Source organism: Giraffa tippelskirchi, chromosome 5, assembly GCF_054371585.1.
Source record: "Giraffa tippelskirchi isolate mGirTip1 chromosome 5, T2T-mGirTip1v1.2.pri, whole genome shotgun sequence".
In the NCBI taxonomy this organism is placed as follows: domain Eukaryota; kingdom Metazoa; phylum Chordata; class Mammalia; order Artiodactyla; family Giraffidae; genus Giraffa; species Giraffa tippelskirchi.
The window spans coordinates 65576275-65593897 of record NC_137279.1 but is presented as its reverse complement, the minus strand read 5'-3'; the positions used below and the strand labels follow the sequence as shown (position 1 = coordinate 65593897).

At 38.0% G+C, this 17623-nt stretch overlaps 1 long non-coding RNA gene across 6 annotated transcripts in view; it reads left to right on the top strand.

The window, feature by feature from the left end:
• The window catches only part of LOC145506221 (uncharacterized), a 527653-nt gene that overhangs the window by 137803 nt on the left and 372227 nt on the right, over window positions 1–17623 (top strand). For 4 of the 6 annotated variants that reach the window (XR_014053639.1, XR_014053637.1, XR_014053636.1 and 1 more), the window contains 3 exons: window positions 13678–13824; window positions 15549–15666; window positions 16146–16221. This is a non-coding gene — a long non-coding RNA (uncharacterized LOC145506221). The remainder of the gene's footprint in view (window positions 1–13677; window positions 13825–15548; window positions 15667–16145; window positions 16222–17623) is intronic. The other 2 variants (XR_014053635.1, XR_014053638.1) reach the window with 1 other exon arrangement.

Below are 17623 nucleotides of genomic sequence, written 5' to 3'. Positions count from 1 at the left end.
TGCAAATAGCATCATTTCATTCTTTTTAATGACTGATTTTCCACTGTATATATGTATCACATGTTCTTGATCCATTTCTCTGCTGATGGATATTTAGATTGCTTCCATGTCCTGGGTATTGTAAACAATGCTGCAGTGAACATTGGGGTGTATTATCTTTTCAAATTATGGTTTTTCTCCAGATATACACCCAGGAGTGAAATTGCAGGATCATATAGTAACTGTTTTTGTTTTTTTAAGAAACCTCCATACTATTCTCCATAGTGGCTACACTAATTTACATCCCCATCAACAGTGTAGGAAGTCCTTTTTCTCCACACCTTTTTTAGCATTTATAGTTTGTAGACATTTTGATGATGGCCATTCTGACTTGTGTGAGGTAATACCTCATTATTATCTTGATTTGCATTTCTCTAATAGTGATGTTGAACATTTTTTCTTGTGCCTGTTGGTCATCTGTCTTCTTTGGAGAAATGTCTGTTTAGAGCTTCTGCCCATTTTTTGATTGGGTTGTTTGTTTGTTTTTGATATTGAACCATATGAGCTATTTGTGTGTTTTGGAAATGAATTCCTTGTCAGTTGCTTTGCAAATACTTTATTCTGTTCTGTAGGTTGTCTTTTCACTTTGTTTATGGTTTCTTTTGCTGTGCAAAAGTCTTTTAGTTTAATTAGGCCCCATTTAAAGCTTCCCAGGTGGTGCAATGGTCAAGAATCTGCCTGCCAATGTAGGAGATTTAAGAGACACGGGTTCCATCCTGGGTCGGGAAGATCCTGTGGAGAAGGGAATAGCAACCCACTCCAGTATTCTTGCCTGGAAAACTCCATGGACAGAGGAGCCTGGCAGGCTATAGTCTATGGGATTGCAAAGAGTCAGACGTGACTGAGCTCACACACACACACACACACACACACACACACACACACACACACACACACACACACACACACACACACACACACACACACACACACACACACACACACACACACACACACACACACACACACACACACACACACACACACACACACGCCATTTGTTTATTTTTTGTCTTTAATCCCATTACTCTAGGAAATAGATCCAAAAAATATTGCTGCAATATGTCAGAAAGTGTTCTGCCTGTGTTTTCCTCTGGGAGTTTTATGGTAATCTGGTCTTGCTTTTAGGTCTTTAATCTATTTTGAGTTTCTTCTCATATATGGTATTAGAGAATGTTCTGATTTCACTCTTTAGCTGTCCTGTTTTCCCAGCACCACTTATTGAAGAGACTGTCTTTGCTATTTTATATTCTGGCCTCCTTTGTTGTAGATTAATTGACCATAGGTTCTGGATTTATCTTTGGACTTTTATCCTCTTCCATTGATCTATATTTCTGCTTTCGTGCCAGTACCATACTGTCTTGATTACTGTAGCTTTGTAATATAGTATAAAATTTGGGAGTATGACTCTTCCAGCTCTGTTCTTCCTCAAGATTGATTTGTCTTTTCAAAGACTTTTGTATTTTGTGTTCAAAGTCTTTTGTGTTTCCACAGAAAAAAAAATTTTTTTTTGTTCCAATATTGTAAAAAATGGCACTGGTAATTTGATAGGGATTGCATTGACTCTGTAGATTGCCTGGTATAGAATGGTCACTTTAACAATATTGATTTGTTCAGTCCAAAACATGGCATATCTTTTCATTCATGTGGTCTTCAATTTCTTACATCAGTATTTTATAGGTTTTAGAGTACAGGTATTTTGCTTCCTTAGGTACATTTATTTCTAGATATTTTATTCTTTTTGATTCAATAGTCAATGCTATTGTTTCCTTAATATCTGATTCTGCTATTTCATTGTTAGTGTATAGAAATATGACAAATTTCTCTATAGTCATTTTGTATCATATAACTTAATTGAATTCATTGATGAGCTCTAGTGGTTTTCTGGTAGCATTTTTAGGATATTCTGTGTATATATTCTGTCATCTGCAAACAGTCATGGTTTTACTACTTCTTTTACAATTTGAACTCCTTTTATTTCTTCTCTGATTGCTGTTACTAAAACTATGTTGAATAAAAGTAGTGAGAGTGGGCATCCTTGTCTTGTTCCTCATCTTAGAGGAAATGCTTTCAGGTTTTCACTGCTCAGTATGATGTTAGCTTTGGGTTTGTCATATATGGTCTTTATTATGTTGAATTATATTCCCTCTATGCCCACTTTCTGGGGAGTTTTTATCATAAATGGATGTTGAATTTTATCAGAAGCTTTTTCTGTATCTATTGAGGTGATCATATGGTTTTTATTCTTCAACTTTTTAATGTGATGTATCACATTGATTAGTTTGCAGATATTGAAAAATCCTTGTATCCCTGGAATAAATCTCAGTTGATCATGGTTTATGATCCTTATTGGATTCAGTTTGCTAGTATGTTGTTGGGGATTTTTGCAACTGTGTTCATTGGTGATGCTGGCCTGTAATTTTCTATTTTTGTGGTATCTAAAATAACAATAGAAAAGAGCCATGAAATTAAAGGCTGTTCTTTGAAGAAATAAACAAAAATTGATAAGCCTTTAGCCAAATTCACTGAGAAAAAAGGGCTCAAATCAATAAAATCAGAAATGAAAAAGAAGTTACAGGGATATGAAAGATCCTGAGGCTACTGTTAGTAACTGTGGTGACCCAAGGATGAAAGAGTAGGTAAAACCAAGGAGGGTCTTGGAATGCAGGAACAGAAAAACCAGACCCTTATCATCTTTCCGTCCCCCCCGTTGTAACTGTTAATGGATTTCAGGTCCTCTTGAACAGTATAACCTATCTCCCCTCCTACTCCACAGGGAGAAAGTATTTGCCTTTCTCTTCCCCCAACTCAGAATACGTGCCTCATCCAATCAGCAAATGACCTGCAAGACCCTTATCCCACTCCTTGTACCCTGCGTATAAAAGTAGACTAAGGATCCCCGTTCAATGTCAGTTCTCCCTTGAGCTGGCCCACTGTTCTAAGAGTGTCTCCCACTCTAATAAACTTTATTTCCCTCTCATTCTCTTTCATGTCTGGAAATTCTTTTTCAACCCACACCCAGACCATGACAGTAACTATGCACCTATAAAATGGACAACTTTGAAGAAACAGACATATTCTTAGAAAGATACTCATAAGGCTGAACCAGGAAGAAATAGAAAATGCAAATAGACCAATTCCAAGCACCGAAATTGAATCAGTAATTTAAAAATTCCCAATGAACAAAAATCTAAGACCAGATGGCTTTACAGGTGAATTCTACCATTTAGGGTAAACATCTATCCTTCTGAAACTATTCCAAAAAATTGCAGAGGAAGGAATACTTCTGGACTCATTATGTGAGGTCATCAGCCTGATACCAAAATCAGCAATGTGTTTTACTACAACTTTTTTTTCTTTTTAAAAATTGTTTGTTAACCATTATAAGTCACGTAGGTCAGTACAGTTTTTGTACTTTTCTCTCTGTGAAAAATAATATGTGGTTCTAAGCACTTACATAAAAAAAATAAGTCAAAACAATACAAGACAGATCCAGCCAGGAGAGACTTAGACTTGGGATAATTGATAGCTGATTATGTGCTAATTGTTTCTTCTGCTCAAAATTAATGACATACTTTTCCTTGTAAGCAGTCAGGCTCAAGGGTTTTTCAGTGGGTGCTAGGCAAATAACAGAGGTCAAAATTGTGAGTCTTTACATTTCTGACTGTTGCCCTTTATTATTCTTTATTGAAGTATTTCAGAAAGAGCAGTTTCTGAAGAAAGGTTGGTTACTAGTGATAAGTGTAAGTAGCCTGTAGTTTTCTTGTAGGCAATTTGAAGTGGAAAAGTTCTGAAGGTTGAACTGATGTTGTCATTTATATTTAAACCACATTTATTGACTGAAAAATTTAGCTAATGAGTCTCTTTTAGTGATCTCATGAAATAAATCAAAGCTTTTTTTAGACATGTCCTGGCTCCCAGTGCTTATCCAAACAGTGTTGTTGTGACTCTTGGAACATTAAACTCTTCTGATTTTCCTGACTGGTCATTTGAGGATGAGATAAGAAAAGATTCAAGATGAAGGGGAAAATGTCTCTGAAGGCAGTTGCTCCTAGTTCTAAGGTATAATAAAAAGTTGTTGAAATACCACATCTGACTTTAAAACAGAAAAATATTTGTGACTTTATGAGACCTGATCTATAGGCGGTGAGAGACCGTCTGTCTCCTAGAGTTTACTTGGGATTAAAGTCCCTGTTTTGTCAAGAAAAACACACACGGAAAAACATTCCACTCCCATAAAAACATTCCACTCCCCTTGAATAGGACTAAACAAGTCTCAAGTATGCTAATATTTTATACATAGTTATTTTATTAGGTTTTGGTCATATGTTTGATTTAACTGACTACATGTAGCTAAATCACTCCAACATATGACTAAATAGAAATTCTGGCCAAGTGTTTAATTTTTTTCTTGGTCTTGTACATTGTTATCTTATATTTTAAGACCATCAAAATCTTACATTAAAGTTTAACAAATCTTTACTGTTTGACTAAATACCATATATATGTGTTAGTATACTGTATTGGTGTTTTTCTTTCTGGCTTACTTCACTCTGTATAATAGAGTCCAGTTTCATCTACGTCATTAGAACGGATTCGAATGTATTCTTTTTAATGGCTGAGTAATATTCCATTGTGTGTATGTATCACAGCTTCCTTACCATTCATCTGCTGATGGGCATCTAGGCTGCTTCCATGCCCTGGCTATTATAAACAGTGCTGCAATGAATATTGGGGTACATGTAGTATACTAACACACATATATGGTATTTAGTCAATCAGTAAAGATAACCCTGTATGTGAGACATCAGAAGAGACACAGTTAAATAGAACAGTATTATGGACTCTATGGGAGAGGGCGAGGGCAGGATGATGTGGGAGAATGGCATGGAAGCATGTAAATTATCACATGTGAAACGAATCGCCAGTCCAAGTTCAATGCATGATACAGGGTGCTCGGGGCTGGTGCACCGGGATGACCCGGAGGGATGGGATGGGGAGGGAGGTGGAAGGGGGGTTCTGGAAGGGGAAAACATGTACACCCATGGTAGATTCATGTCAATGTATGGCAAAACAAATACAATATTGTAAAGTTAAAAAACAGAAAATAAACTAATTTAAAAAAATAAAGTTTAAGAAATCATTGAGAATGTTTATCTTTAAATTTGTATAATATTTTAAAATATTTTAGATCAAACAGTGTTTGCTGTGTCAACAATTTAGGCATGTGCTATAGAAGTTATGGTAGTTATTAAGGTTTTTATGAAATAAAAAAGAATAATAAGATATATTCATGTTGGGCAGGAAGAAAGTTTTCTGTACCCTTCTAGGTTCTTCTGGCTTGTCTAAGAATTGAGTTGACATGAGACAGATTAACAAGAGAAAATCAAAATTTTAATGACCTATGTACAATGGGAGAGATCCAGAAAGGAAAACTGAATAACTACCTCAAATGTCTGAGACCCTCACCTTTAAATACCATCTTCAGCTAAAGAAAAAAGAGGATGTTGGGGGTAGTGGTTTGGGACTTCAGAAGGGAAGAAGGCAATGCCCATGGAGGTAGAAAAACAAATATTTGGTGAATAAATATTTGCTGGGCCATGAAGAGGCCTGGGAAATAGAGAGGAATTTTGACAGACTTCTCCAGCTTCCTCCTTACCTACACACCTAGTTCTTGCTGCAGTTATTTAGGGGGATAGCTCCCTTCCTGTAGAGGCCCTCCATCCGAACGATTTTGGGGGCAGTTACGGGAAAGGTTTAAGTTTCTTCTTCAGTGTTCTGGGCGTTAATTGTTTTCAGTTCAAAATAATCCACATGAGACATTTTGGGGTGGCAGATTTTGCTCTCCTACACTCACAAGGGAGGTGCTGTAGGGTTGCTGGGAAAACAAAGATTTGTACCCTGAATCTATTATTTATAACTTTGACAATTTAGTCAGTCTGGGTCCCTGTTCTCTCAATTATAAAATAATCTTTACCTCAAGTGGTATTTGGCATATGTATCAATTTATGCTTTCTTATGTATTTAATATGTGCTATATTATTTTATATTTGTAAAATATGGTTATATAAACTAATAGGCTTTTGACATGTTTCTGGTGATTCAGATGTTAAAGAATCCACCTGAAATGTAGGAGACCTGGGTTCAATCCCTTGGTCGGGAAGATTCCCTGGGGAAGGGAATGGCAACCCACTCCAGTATTCTTGCCTGGAGAATTACATGGACAGAGGAGTCTGGCGGGGTACAGTCCATGGGTCTCAAAGAGTCAGATGTAACTGAGTGACTAACACTTTACATTGTAAAAAGTCATATTATATTGCTTATATTTGTTTCATAAATTTGTCTTTAGGATCAGTGAGTCAAGAATTCTAATTTTAAAAAATTCTTTAGTGTTTTTCATTCTTCCCAATAACTAAGCCAGAAGTGTTTGGGTTTTAAAGAAAGCTGGAGATAATCACACCAGTCTTTGTTGGGAGAGTGGTCATTGTAGTCAAACTTCATCTTTTTGAGGGTACTTGATTCTTGTATTTTTTCCCCAAATTTTGTGTTGTGTGGAAGTTGACAGTGTGTTGATAAGACTCAACTGACAAAATGGCATTCTTGTTCACTGTATCTCCAAGGACCCTTGGCAATACAGTGATCCCTCATACCTGCAGGGTAGGGGGGGACTAGTTTCATGAACCTCCCTGCACCCTCATTCCAAAATCTGAAGATATGCAAGGCCCTTATATAAAATGGTGTAGTGTTTGCACATAACCTGTACACACCCTTCTGTATACTTTAAATCATCTCTAGGTTACTTATAATACCTAATACAATGTAAATGCTATGTAAGTAGTTGCTGACTGACAAATTCAAGGTTTTCTTTTTGAAACTTTCTGGAAATTTTTTCCCAGACTATTTTTAGTCCATGGTCGGGTGAATCTGTGCATATGAAACCCTTGGATATGGAGGGCTGAGTGCATTTGGATTGGGTAGGTGGAAGTGAGGGACTTAATTTCCTTCTGGATTATTTTCTTTTCCTTCTTCCTTGAAATCCCACTGTAGGTGGTGTATCTATGTAATGGTCTGGTGGTCTGGGCAGTACCTGGAGGAAGGGTGAAGCTCAAGAGACACAGCAGTGAAGATTCAGTAGTCTCTGACTGTTAAATTCTGAAATTAGTTCTTAATAGATAAGAGAGAGATGTTACTTTAAAGAACTGGTTAATTTTGTCCCCAGGGGATATTTGACAATGCCTGGGGACATTTCTGATTAACTTAGCTATTCTTAGCAATTGTTCTTTCTCTCAAAGTCCTTCTATTCTACCTTACCCCACCCCAAACCAGTCTTCTTTTCATAAGTCTCGTTACAATGAACTACCTCAAAAACAAGAAACAAAACATAATCTTGGATTGCAAAGGTAAATATTAATAGGAAACACAGGAAAGACTGTGTGTATGTGTGCGCGTGCCTGAGCTACTGGCACCAGTGGGTAGAAGCCAGCGATACTGCTAAACTGTCTACAGTGTAGAGGATAGCTCTTCACAACAGAGAATTATCTGGTTAAATATGTCAATAACATTGAGTTTGAGTAACCCTGTTTTAAAAGAACTGACTTTCTAGCCTGTGAATCTTGACTATAAAGAAATAAAGGTATTAATATACATCTTTAAAAACATGTTGACTGGAATAATGCAATTTAGAACATTTCAGGAAAAATTGTAGAAAAACAGAAAGTCAAGTCTGGCAACAATTATCAAAGTACTGTTAGGGGAACTTTTATTCATTCAGTCATTCAGTGAATATTTACCGAATGTCAGCTGTGAGCCAGTCCACATTCTGGGTGTTCTAGGTGTTCAAACAGCTATGGGGCTGTTTGGTGACTCTTTCCTTATTAAGAGGATGGACCTGTAAGGCCGTTAGGTCTAATGTCATCAAACATGCAGAAATCATAAAATTCACTGCGCTGCCACTGTTCTGGGTCCATCCTCACCAAGGTCATATGAAGATTTTGTTTCCCTATGTGTGCAAAAGTGCACAATTTAGATGAGCTGAAGTTACTTTCCTCTATGTAAAGTGGTCCATGGACAATTACTCTCTTATAGGCTTGGTTTATATAAATTAGCATCCCCAAGTTTTATTACTCTGAGATATTGGTCATATAGCTTCTGGTCCTGTGTGGTTGTATGCCAGAGCAGTTTACTGAGGTACATGTAGCATTGTGGGTGCTGTGTGGATGGTTGTCTTATTTTTTCTAAGTTCCTACTGTTTTTCCAGTATATACTTTAATTGACCTTACAACAGTAAATTATTTATTTTTAGAGGAAAAGAAAATAAATGCAAATACTCAACTTGTTCTGAGTACTTACAACCTTCTTTTTAGGATGTGTTAGTATTATTTTTTGTTGACTGAGACTTGTATAACCTATTGCCATCATGAACTCATTAATTTTTACATAAAAAGATATTATCCAGCTTAAAATAATGGCCTTTCATTGAACTCCTGTAGCATTTATTGTTGGGTTACTTACTTTGAGCTTACTTTCATTTTGACTCTTGTTGCCAGATTCACATGTATTCCAGTTATAACCCAAGTAGGATGTAAGCTCTCAGAGTGTATAAATCAGGGTCTGTAACTTCCTGGAAACTTCTAGGAGCCTAACATAGTCTGGGTACTCCTTGGGTAATCAGTGATCCTAGCTACTAGCTACTGTTTACCCAGAATATACAAGGTGTCACAGGCTCTATAGGAGTTACCTTGCAGGCAGTGAGTGGGCTCAGATTTATTATGTGTTTTGGAGACCCAGCTATTCAGTTAAATGATCCAGAGTAGAGTGAAAAACTGCACCTATTATTAGGTTGGTGCTAAAGTAAGGTTTTGCATTGTTGCACTTTGCCATTTGATATTGGAATTCATTCTTAAATAAATGTGGTTACGTTATACATCATTTTAATGCACATGTCTTGCTTTGTGTTTTTGCTAATGAATTATTACCTGCTATTTATTTTCTATGTATTTGACTATGGAAATGACATTAGACCAAAACCAAATTCGAGCGATTTTCTTATTCGAGTTCAAAATGAGTCATAAAGCAGCGGAGACAGCTTACAACATCAACAATGCATTTGACCCAGGAACTGCTAATTAACGTATAGTGCAGTGATGGTTCAAGAAATTTTGCAAAGGAAATGAGAGCCTTGAAGATGAGGAGCTTAGTGGCCAGCCATTGGAAGTTGACAATGACCAATTGAGAGCAATCATTGAAGCTGATCTTCTTACAACTACATGAGAAGTTGCCCAGTAACTCAACGTGGACCTTTCTATGGTCATTTGGAAAGGTGAAAATTGAAAAAGTGAAAAACCTCAATACGTGGGTGCCTCATGAGCTGACTGCAAATCAAAAAAAATAGTCATTTTGGAGTGTTATTTTCTCTTATTCTATGTAGCAAGAACGAACCATTTCTCAGTCAAATTGTGATGTGTGAGGGAAAATGGATTTTATATGACAGCCAGTGATAGCCAGTTCAGTGGCTGGACCAAGAAGAAGCTCCAAAGCACTCCCCAAAGCCAAACTTGCACCAAAAAAAGGGTAACGGTCACTATTTGGTGGTCTGCTGCCCATCTGATCCACTGCAGCTTTCTGAATCCTGGCGAAACAGTTACCTCTGAGAAGTATGCTACTGGACTTGCTTGTTTATGGGTGTTGAGACTCCAACACCCAGAGACATGCAAGTCCACTGGTCCACAGGATGTCATCCAAGGTTGTGCTCCACTGGCTGGTAACAGAATTAGCACTTTGAGGTGAAGCTTTGTCTCTTTCTGGTTTTCAGATCCTAGAGGCAGAGAGAGTTACTGCATCTCCTGCTACCACCCAAGACTGCAGGAGTTCGCTCTCCCTGGCCTCGTGTCCCCATGTAATTTGTTTTAGAAAGAAACACTGGTTGGTTGTTCCTTTTCCTTTGTAAAGGGTCTGGAAAACAGGATCCTCAGTGAGGTCAACTTTCAGGTGTAACTGGTTTGCTAGAGTGAGAACTCAATGCAGTGCTCACGTGTCTCACACACGAGTAGACAAGCCCAGGGTGGTAACTGGAAGTACAAAGTGAAGATCTACTAAACCTATCCGGGCTTATTTTAATGTACCTATTAATAAGCCTTGGCTTTAAAATAAAAGACAAATATGGGACAAATGCACAGTGAGTAGGACATCAGGGTAACAGATGCAAACCTGGACCACCCAGGCACACTAGGATGTGGACTTCTTCTAAGGAGAAGGGTCTTGATAACATCCAGAAAAAGAAGGTCAGTATAGCTGAAGTGTAGTGAGTGGTGAGAGAGAACAGGGAGGAGCTTCCAGGCTGCCGCGAGGGTTTTGGATTTTATTTTGGTGTAATGGAAGGTCATTGGAGAGTTTTCCGCAGGGGAGCAACGTGATCTGATCTGCACTTTTAAAAGCCTACTCTTGTTTTTTATGAAATATAGAATTTTGGGTGCAAGAATGATGAGTAGGCAAGCAGGAGGAGATTTTAGTAGCCCAAGTGAAGGTGACTTAGACAATAAAGAAATGGTATTGTCAATGAAAAATTAGTCAATCTAAGAAAGAAATGGAAAATTTTATTTGAGTCAAATTTGAGGATTATACCAGGAAGAGCATCTCAGAAAACTCTGAGAACTGTTCTGCCAGTTAGAAATCAAGGCACAATTAATTAAGTTTCTTTCTTTTTTTTTTTTTTTGAGACAGAAACCTGTACATCAAATGATGTATTATTGACATTTTATATAGTCCAGCTCTAAGTGTCATCCTGGTGAGTCATGTGACCCCTTACAAGATCAGAAGCAGTTCTGCCTTTTAAGGATTTATCTTGTTGATGCTAGAGACTGTTGCTTTTCAGGATTGAGCAGGTATTCCTGCTGATGAAGGAGGAAGGTCTGGTCAATGCATAATGCAGATACACAAAGCACAGTGTGGGGAGAGAGGAGACCAAAGGGCAGAGAAGAAGTTTTATGTTTACATTTTTCTTGTCTTGCCATAAAATATGAATTTTAATTCACAGAATGTAATGGTTTGTGTTAAAATATATTTTGGAGTTATGACTGTTGATGGGGTGTGAGACAATTTAATTTGGAGTATGAGAAAAAAAGAATAAAAAGTAACTGTTAGGTTTCTGGCTTGAGTCGCTAGGTGGTCTCCAGTGTCATTTGCTAATAGGGTAAACATAGTAGATGAACTTGGATGGAGGAGAATCAGGAGTTCAGTTCTGAAATAAATGCCTTTCAGAGTTCAGGGAAGAGGGTGGACTTGGAGAGGGAGATTTGTGAGAATGAGGTGTACAGTATCTAAAAAATGTGGATGAGCTGAGAACAAGCAGCTGGTTAGGTAGGAAGGGTGCCAGACAGCGTGGTGCCACAAGAAGAGGAAGCGTCTCAAGGAGAGGGGCGTCCTAAGTAGCTGAGCGCTGTGGGGAGTGTGGGATAAGGGCAGGGAAGTCACATTGGTTTGGACATGATGGAGATCTTTGGTGATCTTACTTACAACAGTTTCTGTGGAATAGTGGTGACCAGATCCAGTTAGATCAAATTGATGATCAGCTAAGAAGTGAGGAAGTGGAGAGAATGACTTTAGAGATCAACATAGAGAAGTATTACTGGAAAAGGAACTAAAAAATGAGGGGAGGGCTTACAGCTCTGAGGAGGTGTGATCATGGGAACGTAATTCAATCTGTCTTTCTCTCTCTGCATTTATGGATTCGTCCATAAATGATGCACTGATCCATCCATCACCATCCTTTCACTATTTAACATTATCAGTTGAATAACAGGAGGTTAGAGTGTGCTTAAAGTCCTTGAAGTGGGGATAGGAATGTGGCCCAAAGCACCAGTGGAGAAGCATTTAGGAGCAGGAACACCTCGCCTATTGGAAGAGGAGGCAGAAAGGTAGACTTCAGACGTAGAGATGGTATGTTTGATGGTAGAAGATGAGGAAATTCTCATCTCAGTCCTACTTGCTCAGTGAAGTATGAGTCAGTCATCAGCTGATAATGAGCAGAATGGTAGAGGTGGGGGGCTGTAGATTTGAGAAGAAAGAGAAAGGTGTAATGTGGTGATTTTGCATAGTGGGAGAAGCAAGTATTCAAAGAAAATGTAGTTAAAATAGTTACTAATGTTTAGTGCCCTTTAGAGATTTGCAGTCACTAACGTTAAACTGGAATTGTTAGCTTGCCTGTGTGCAGCTTCAGTTAGAGACAGAGCAGGCAGACTGCTGTGTTTAAACAGGGTCAGAAATTACACTGCAGATGGTGACTGCAGCCATGAAATTAAAAGATGCTTGCTCCTTGGAAGAAAAGTTATGACCAACCTAGACAGCATATTAAAAAGCAGAGACATTACTTTGCCGACAAAGATCCATCTAGTCAAAGCTATGGTTTTACCAGTAGTCATGTGTGGATGTGAGAATTGGACCATAAAGAAAGCTGAGCACTGAAGAATTGATGCTTTTGAACTGTGGTGTTGGAGAAGACTCTTGAGAGTCCCTTGGACTGCAAGGAGGTCCAACTGGTCCATCCTAAAGGAGATCAGTCCTGAGTGTTCATTGGAAGGACTGATGTTGAAGCTGAAACTCCAATACTTTGGCCACCTCATGCGAAAAGCTGACTCATTTGAAAAGACCCTGATGCTGGGCAAGATTGAAGGCAGGAGGAGAAGGGGACGACAGAGGATGAGATGGTTGGATGGCATCACTGACTCAATGGACATGAGTTTGAGCAAACTCCGGGAGTTGGTGATGGACAGGGAGGCCTGGCGTGCTGCAGTCCATGGAGTCACAAAGAGTCAGACATGACTGAGTGACTGAACTGAACTGAACTGAACTGAGAAATTCCATTGCTGTGCCTACAGAGAGGAGAGCGTGAAAGGGCAGCAGCCTACTTAGGGGGAAGGCAATGGGGAGTGGTCTCCTGGGGCAGGAGAATTTCAGCACTGACATTAATTTGCCAGCACATGGTAGCAGTAAACAGCAGGCAAGCTTTCAGTCAGCGTCATTGTCATTTAAAAATTCTCTTCAGGTAGAGCATCCCTTCCTGCTTGTATCTGGGAAGGATGACTCCCTCTGTGAACCTTCCCTGGGCTACTGTTTACTAAGAAAGGAAAGGAGGATTATACTGAAATGCCATCTTTGTTGGACTTCTCAAGTATATGTGTGTGTGTATTGTTGTTGTTGTTTATTTATATGTTTGTATAAATAGAAGTCTATTTTTAGGTTTTGAAATTAAGCTCTTTTGATCTGTTTCTCCTTATAGCAATATCACATTCTCTTAATTACTATATCTTTATAATAAGACAATGTATGTCAAGCAAATATTATACCTATAGTCCTTTATTTCTAAGAATTGTTTTGGCTATGATCTTCCATATAAATTTTAAAATCAGTTTGTAATTTTATGTGAGAAATTTTTGAGGACACTGATTGGAGCAGCATTGGATTTGTAGATTACCTTGGAGAAAAATGGCATGTTTACAGATATGTCATATTTCCCCCAAATCTTCTTTCATTAGCTTTGATTAGTGGTATATTCTCTATAGATGATCTTGGAAGTTTTCACTTGCTGCTCATTCTGACTAAATATGCTTCTCTCAGATTCTCTAAAGTTGCCTTCTATGTTAGATTCCCAGGGTTGCTGCAACAAATTACTACAAACCATGAATCAAAACAACAGAAAATGTGGGCTTCTGGAGTCCAAGAAGAAAGCCCTTACTGGGGAAGTGAATCAGCCAACACCTTGATATTGGATTTCACAGCCTTCAAATTCTGGTAAATACATGTCTGTTGTTTAAGCTGCCCAATCTGTGGTGTTTTGTTATGGCCACCTCGGTTGACTAGGACAGGAGGAATCCACTGTCTGTCTCTTGCAACTTTTGGTGACTGTTAGCATTTGCGCAGAGTCGGACACGACTGTAGCGACTTAGCAGCAGCAGCAGCAGCACCAGCATTCCTTGACTTGCAGCTGCATCACTCCTGTCTCTGCCCCAGTCTTCACATCACTTACTCCTCTGTGTGTCTCTGTCTCTTCCTTTTTGTCTCAAATCTCCATCTGCCTTTCTCTTACAAGACAAGTGTCGTTGAATTTAGTGCCCACCTAGATAGTCTAGGATAATCTTATCTCAAGGTCCTCACTTAATCACATCCATAATGCCGCCTTTTCTAAACACAGTCAACATTTACAAGTTCTGAGAGTTAAGACATGGACATACGTTTTGTGTGGGCCATATTTCAACCTATTACATCTTATTTATTCACATCTCAACTCAAATGTCACTTCCTTAGATGACATTTTCTCTTTTTTATACTCATACTTGAAATTTTCATAATAACTTGTTTAGTGTTTTATCTATTGTCTCTCTTCCCATTTAAAGAATGTAACTCTTTACAGGTAGAGGCTCTGATGTATTTATTGATATATTCAGGTTGGTATTCTGATAATACACCTTGGTAAAGCTTTATCACTTGTTTACAGCTGGTATCTTCTTATACTAGTTGGTAGATATTTTAAATATCATTCCTGACTGTATATCTAGCATCTAGAACAGTGGCTGGCACACAGTAGGCTGTCAGTAAATAATTGTGTTGACTAACAGATTGCACAAATTAACACAGAAGAGGAGGAGGATTAGTCTGTGGCCAGGTTATAGGGAGATTTCTATGTCATGATCAGGAGTTTGGACTTTTTCCAGAAAAATGATTGAGATTTATCCCAGAGTTTTAAGTAGGGAAATAATATAATTTAAAACATGAAACTCAGAATGAATTAGTCTTAAATATTTTGGAACCCCTGTTGAACCCCTGAGGTGATAATCAGAAGGATGAAATGAGATGAAGAGAAATCTGCCCTTTTTTGTTGAAATAGTTGATTGCTAATGAACTACACAACCTCACCTTTATTTCTCAAGAGACACGTCCAGTGTGTGTGTGTGTGTGTGTGTGTGTGTGTGTGTGTGTGTGTATGCATGTGCATTTGACTGAAAATTTTGGAATAGATATCTTGAAATATATTGATTGAGATTATTTTTGTTGAGAGCAGAAGAAACTGATTCTGGGTAATTTAAGGGAGAGAAAAAGATCATCATCCACTGGTTTGATACTGGGGTAGATCTTACAGTCTATAAAGAGTAAGTGATGAAAGTATGGAAAGGTAAAGAACTGGGCAGCTTCAAGGGTTAGTCCAGGAGCTCATGGACATTTTATATAGACTGCTTCTGATGATCTCAGTCTTCATGTCCTTCAATTCTCACTTTCAGAAGTGTTTTACACTGAGATTTTTTTCACTGTTATCTTTGACTTTTAGTGAATGTAGAAGCTGCTCACATTTCCAAATATATATTCTTCTTCTCTCACAAGATAGAATCCCTGATTTCTAGCTGGGTATCTGAACAAACAAACTGAAGACTGTATTCCCAAACTACTTTTGCTTAAATGTGATCTTATTACAAAGTTCTAGTCAATGAGATGTAAGCAAAAATGCATGTGGTTGTTTTTAGAAACTTTCTTCAGTCAATGGCTCCTTGTTGGATGCTTCCTGTAATGGAGACAAGGCTAGAGATCTAGCTGACAACTGAGACCACAAGAATTACAGCCACACACCAGTGTGACAGAATGGTGAGTTTAATGAAGACTTTGGTAGAACTGCCCTACTGTCCCTGTGCTCTACCCATGGGCTTTTATGTGAGAGAAATGTGTCTGTGTGTGGGTGCATCACTTGTATTTGTGTGATCTCTGGTATAATCTTGCTTGTATATGTGTATATGTATGTATTGGGTTGATCAAAAAGTTTGTTCAGGTTTTTCCATAGGTGTTACATACACACACATACATACACACATATGTAATCTCACTTATGCTACTGCTATTTTAGACCTCTGTTACCCACAAATAAATCTAATTCTAACTCATATACAAAGGTTTATCATAGTTATGGTACACTGAGCATTTCCTTTGTGTTTTTAAGGACATATAAGCATTTAAAAATTATTTTATACATTTTTGGATTTGTTATAGAATGTCGAGATTGTAGCCTGTACTCTGCTTTCTTGGAATAGAAGTCCTTTTGCTCATTTGTACACTTTTTCTTATTATAGTGTTAGTCTCTCAGTTGTGACCAACTCTATGCTGGACTGTAGCCCACCAGCCTCTTCTGTCCATGGGATTCTCCAGGTAAGAATACTGGAGTGGGTTGCCATGCTCTCCTCCAGGGGATCTTCCTGACCCAGGGATCAAACCCAGGTCTCCTGCATTGCAGGTGGAGTCTTTACCATTTGAACCACTAAGGAACTCTATATTTATTAAGAAAATTATTTTTTGTTTTTCATATGTTACTAATATTTCTCTGTTTCTCTGTTTTCTTTTTGTTTAAATCTTTTTTTTCTTCTATACAGCTGTGTTACTATTTAAGTAGTCATCTTTATCAGTTTCCTCCTTATGACTTTGGGCTTTTATGTCATTCTCCAAAAGGCCTTTCTACTCCGAGATGACAAAAAATGCTTGTTCATATTTTCCTGATACATTTATAGTTTTATTTAAAAATTAAAAATCTTAAACCCACTTGCAATTTGTTTTTATATAAAGGACAATATAGAGTTACAGTTTTATCCTGCCAAATTACTAGCCAGTTATCGCTATATTATTTTTTAACTATCTAATTTTAGAAGTCTTGGGATTTCCACATGTGGAAATAGCAAAATAGAAGTTTAATGTTTATGTATTAAAGCCTCACAGTATCTTTTCAGATAAATTCCTTAGACAATATATTATGTTTTGCAAAATAGCTAAAATAAATAACTAGGGAAAAGAGAAGAAAGAACAGCTGACTTCCTGGGGAAATTTTGGAAACCTTTTGCGATTGTTTTAAAACATGTCTAAATTCTTTGATAATCCTCCCTGCAAAGGTGAAGGCATTTCATGATTATTATCAGGACTTAGTGATTCACTTCCTGTGAAGAAAATGTGGTCAGATAGATAAAAGACGTTAGTTTCCTTCTTGCCGTCTCTCAGGTTTCTCATGGCCAGCTGCCATGTTGAGATGTCTGAACACTTAAGTAGCCCTATGGAGAGGTCCATGTTGTGAGGAGCTGAGGCATCCTGCCAGTAGCCAAAAAGGACTTTTCCAAGAGCCATTGCGTGAGCCATCTTGAAAGGAGATTCTCTAGCCCAGTCAGGGCTTCAGATCAGGACAGCTCCAGTCAGCATCCTGACAGCCTGAGATTTCCTCTGTTGGAACTATCAGCTAAGCTCCGTCCAAATTCCTGATCACAGAAACAAAGAGATTATAAATGTTTCTTGGGATTTCCCTAGTAGCCCAGTGGTTAAGACTTCACTTCCACTGCAGGGGGCATGGGTTTGATACCTGGTTAGGGAACTACGATCCTGTATGCCACACAGTGCAGCAAAAAATACATATTTCTTGTTTCGAAAGCAGCTCTGTTTTAACATAACTTACTACAAGCATCCAATAACAAAACATTTGGAGGAGAGAGTAAAATTTGAGTTTGTTTTTGATAGGAAAATTTATTTTTATTTTTTTAGTAAAGAAGTTGGGAGAGGACATTGTAAATGAAGT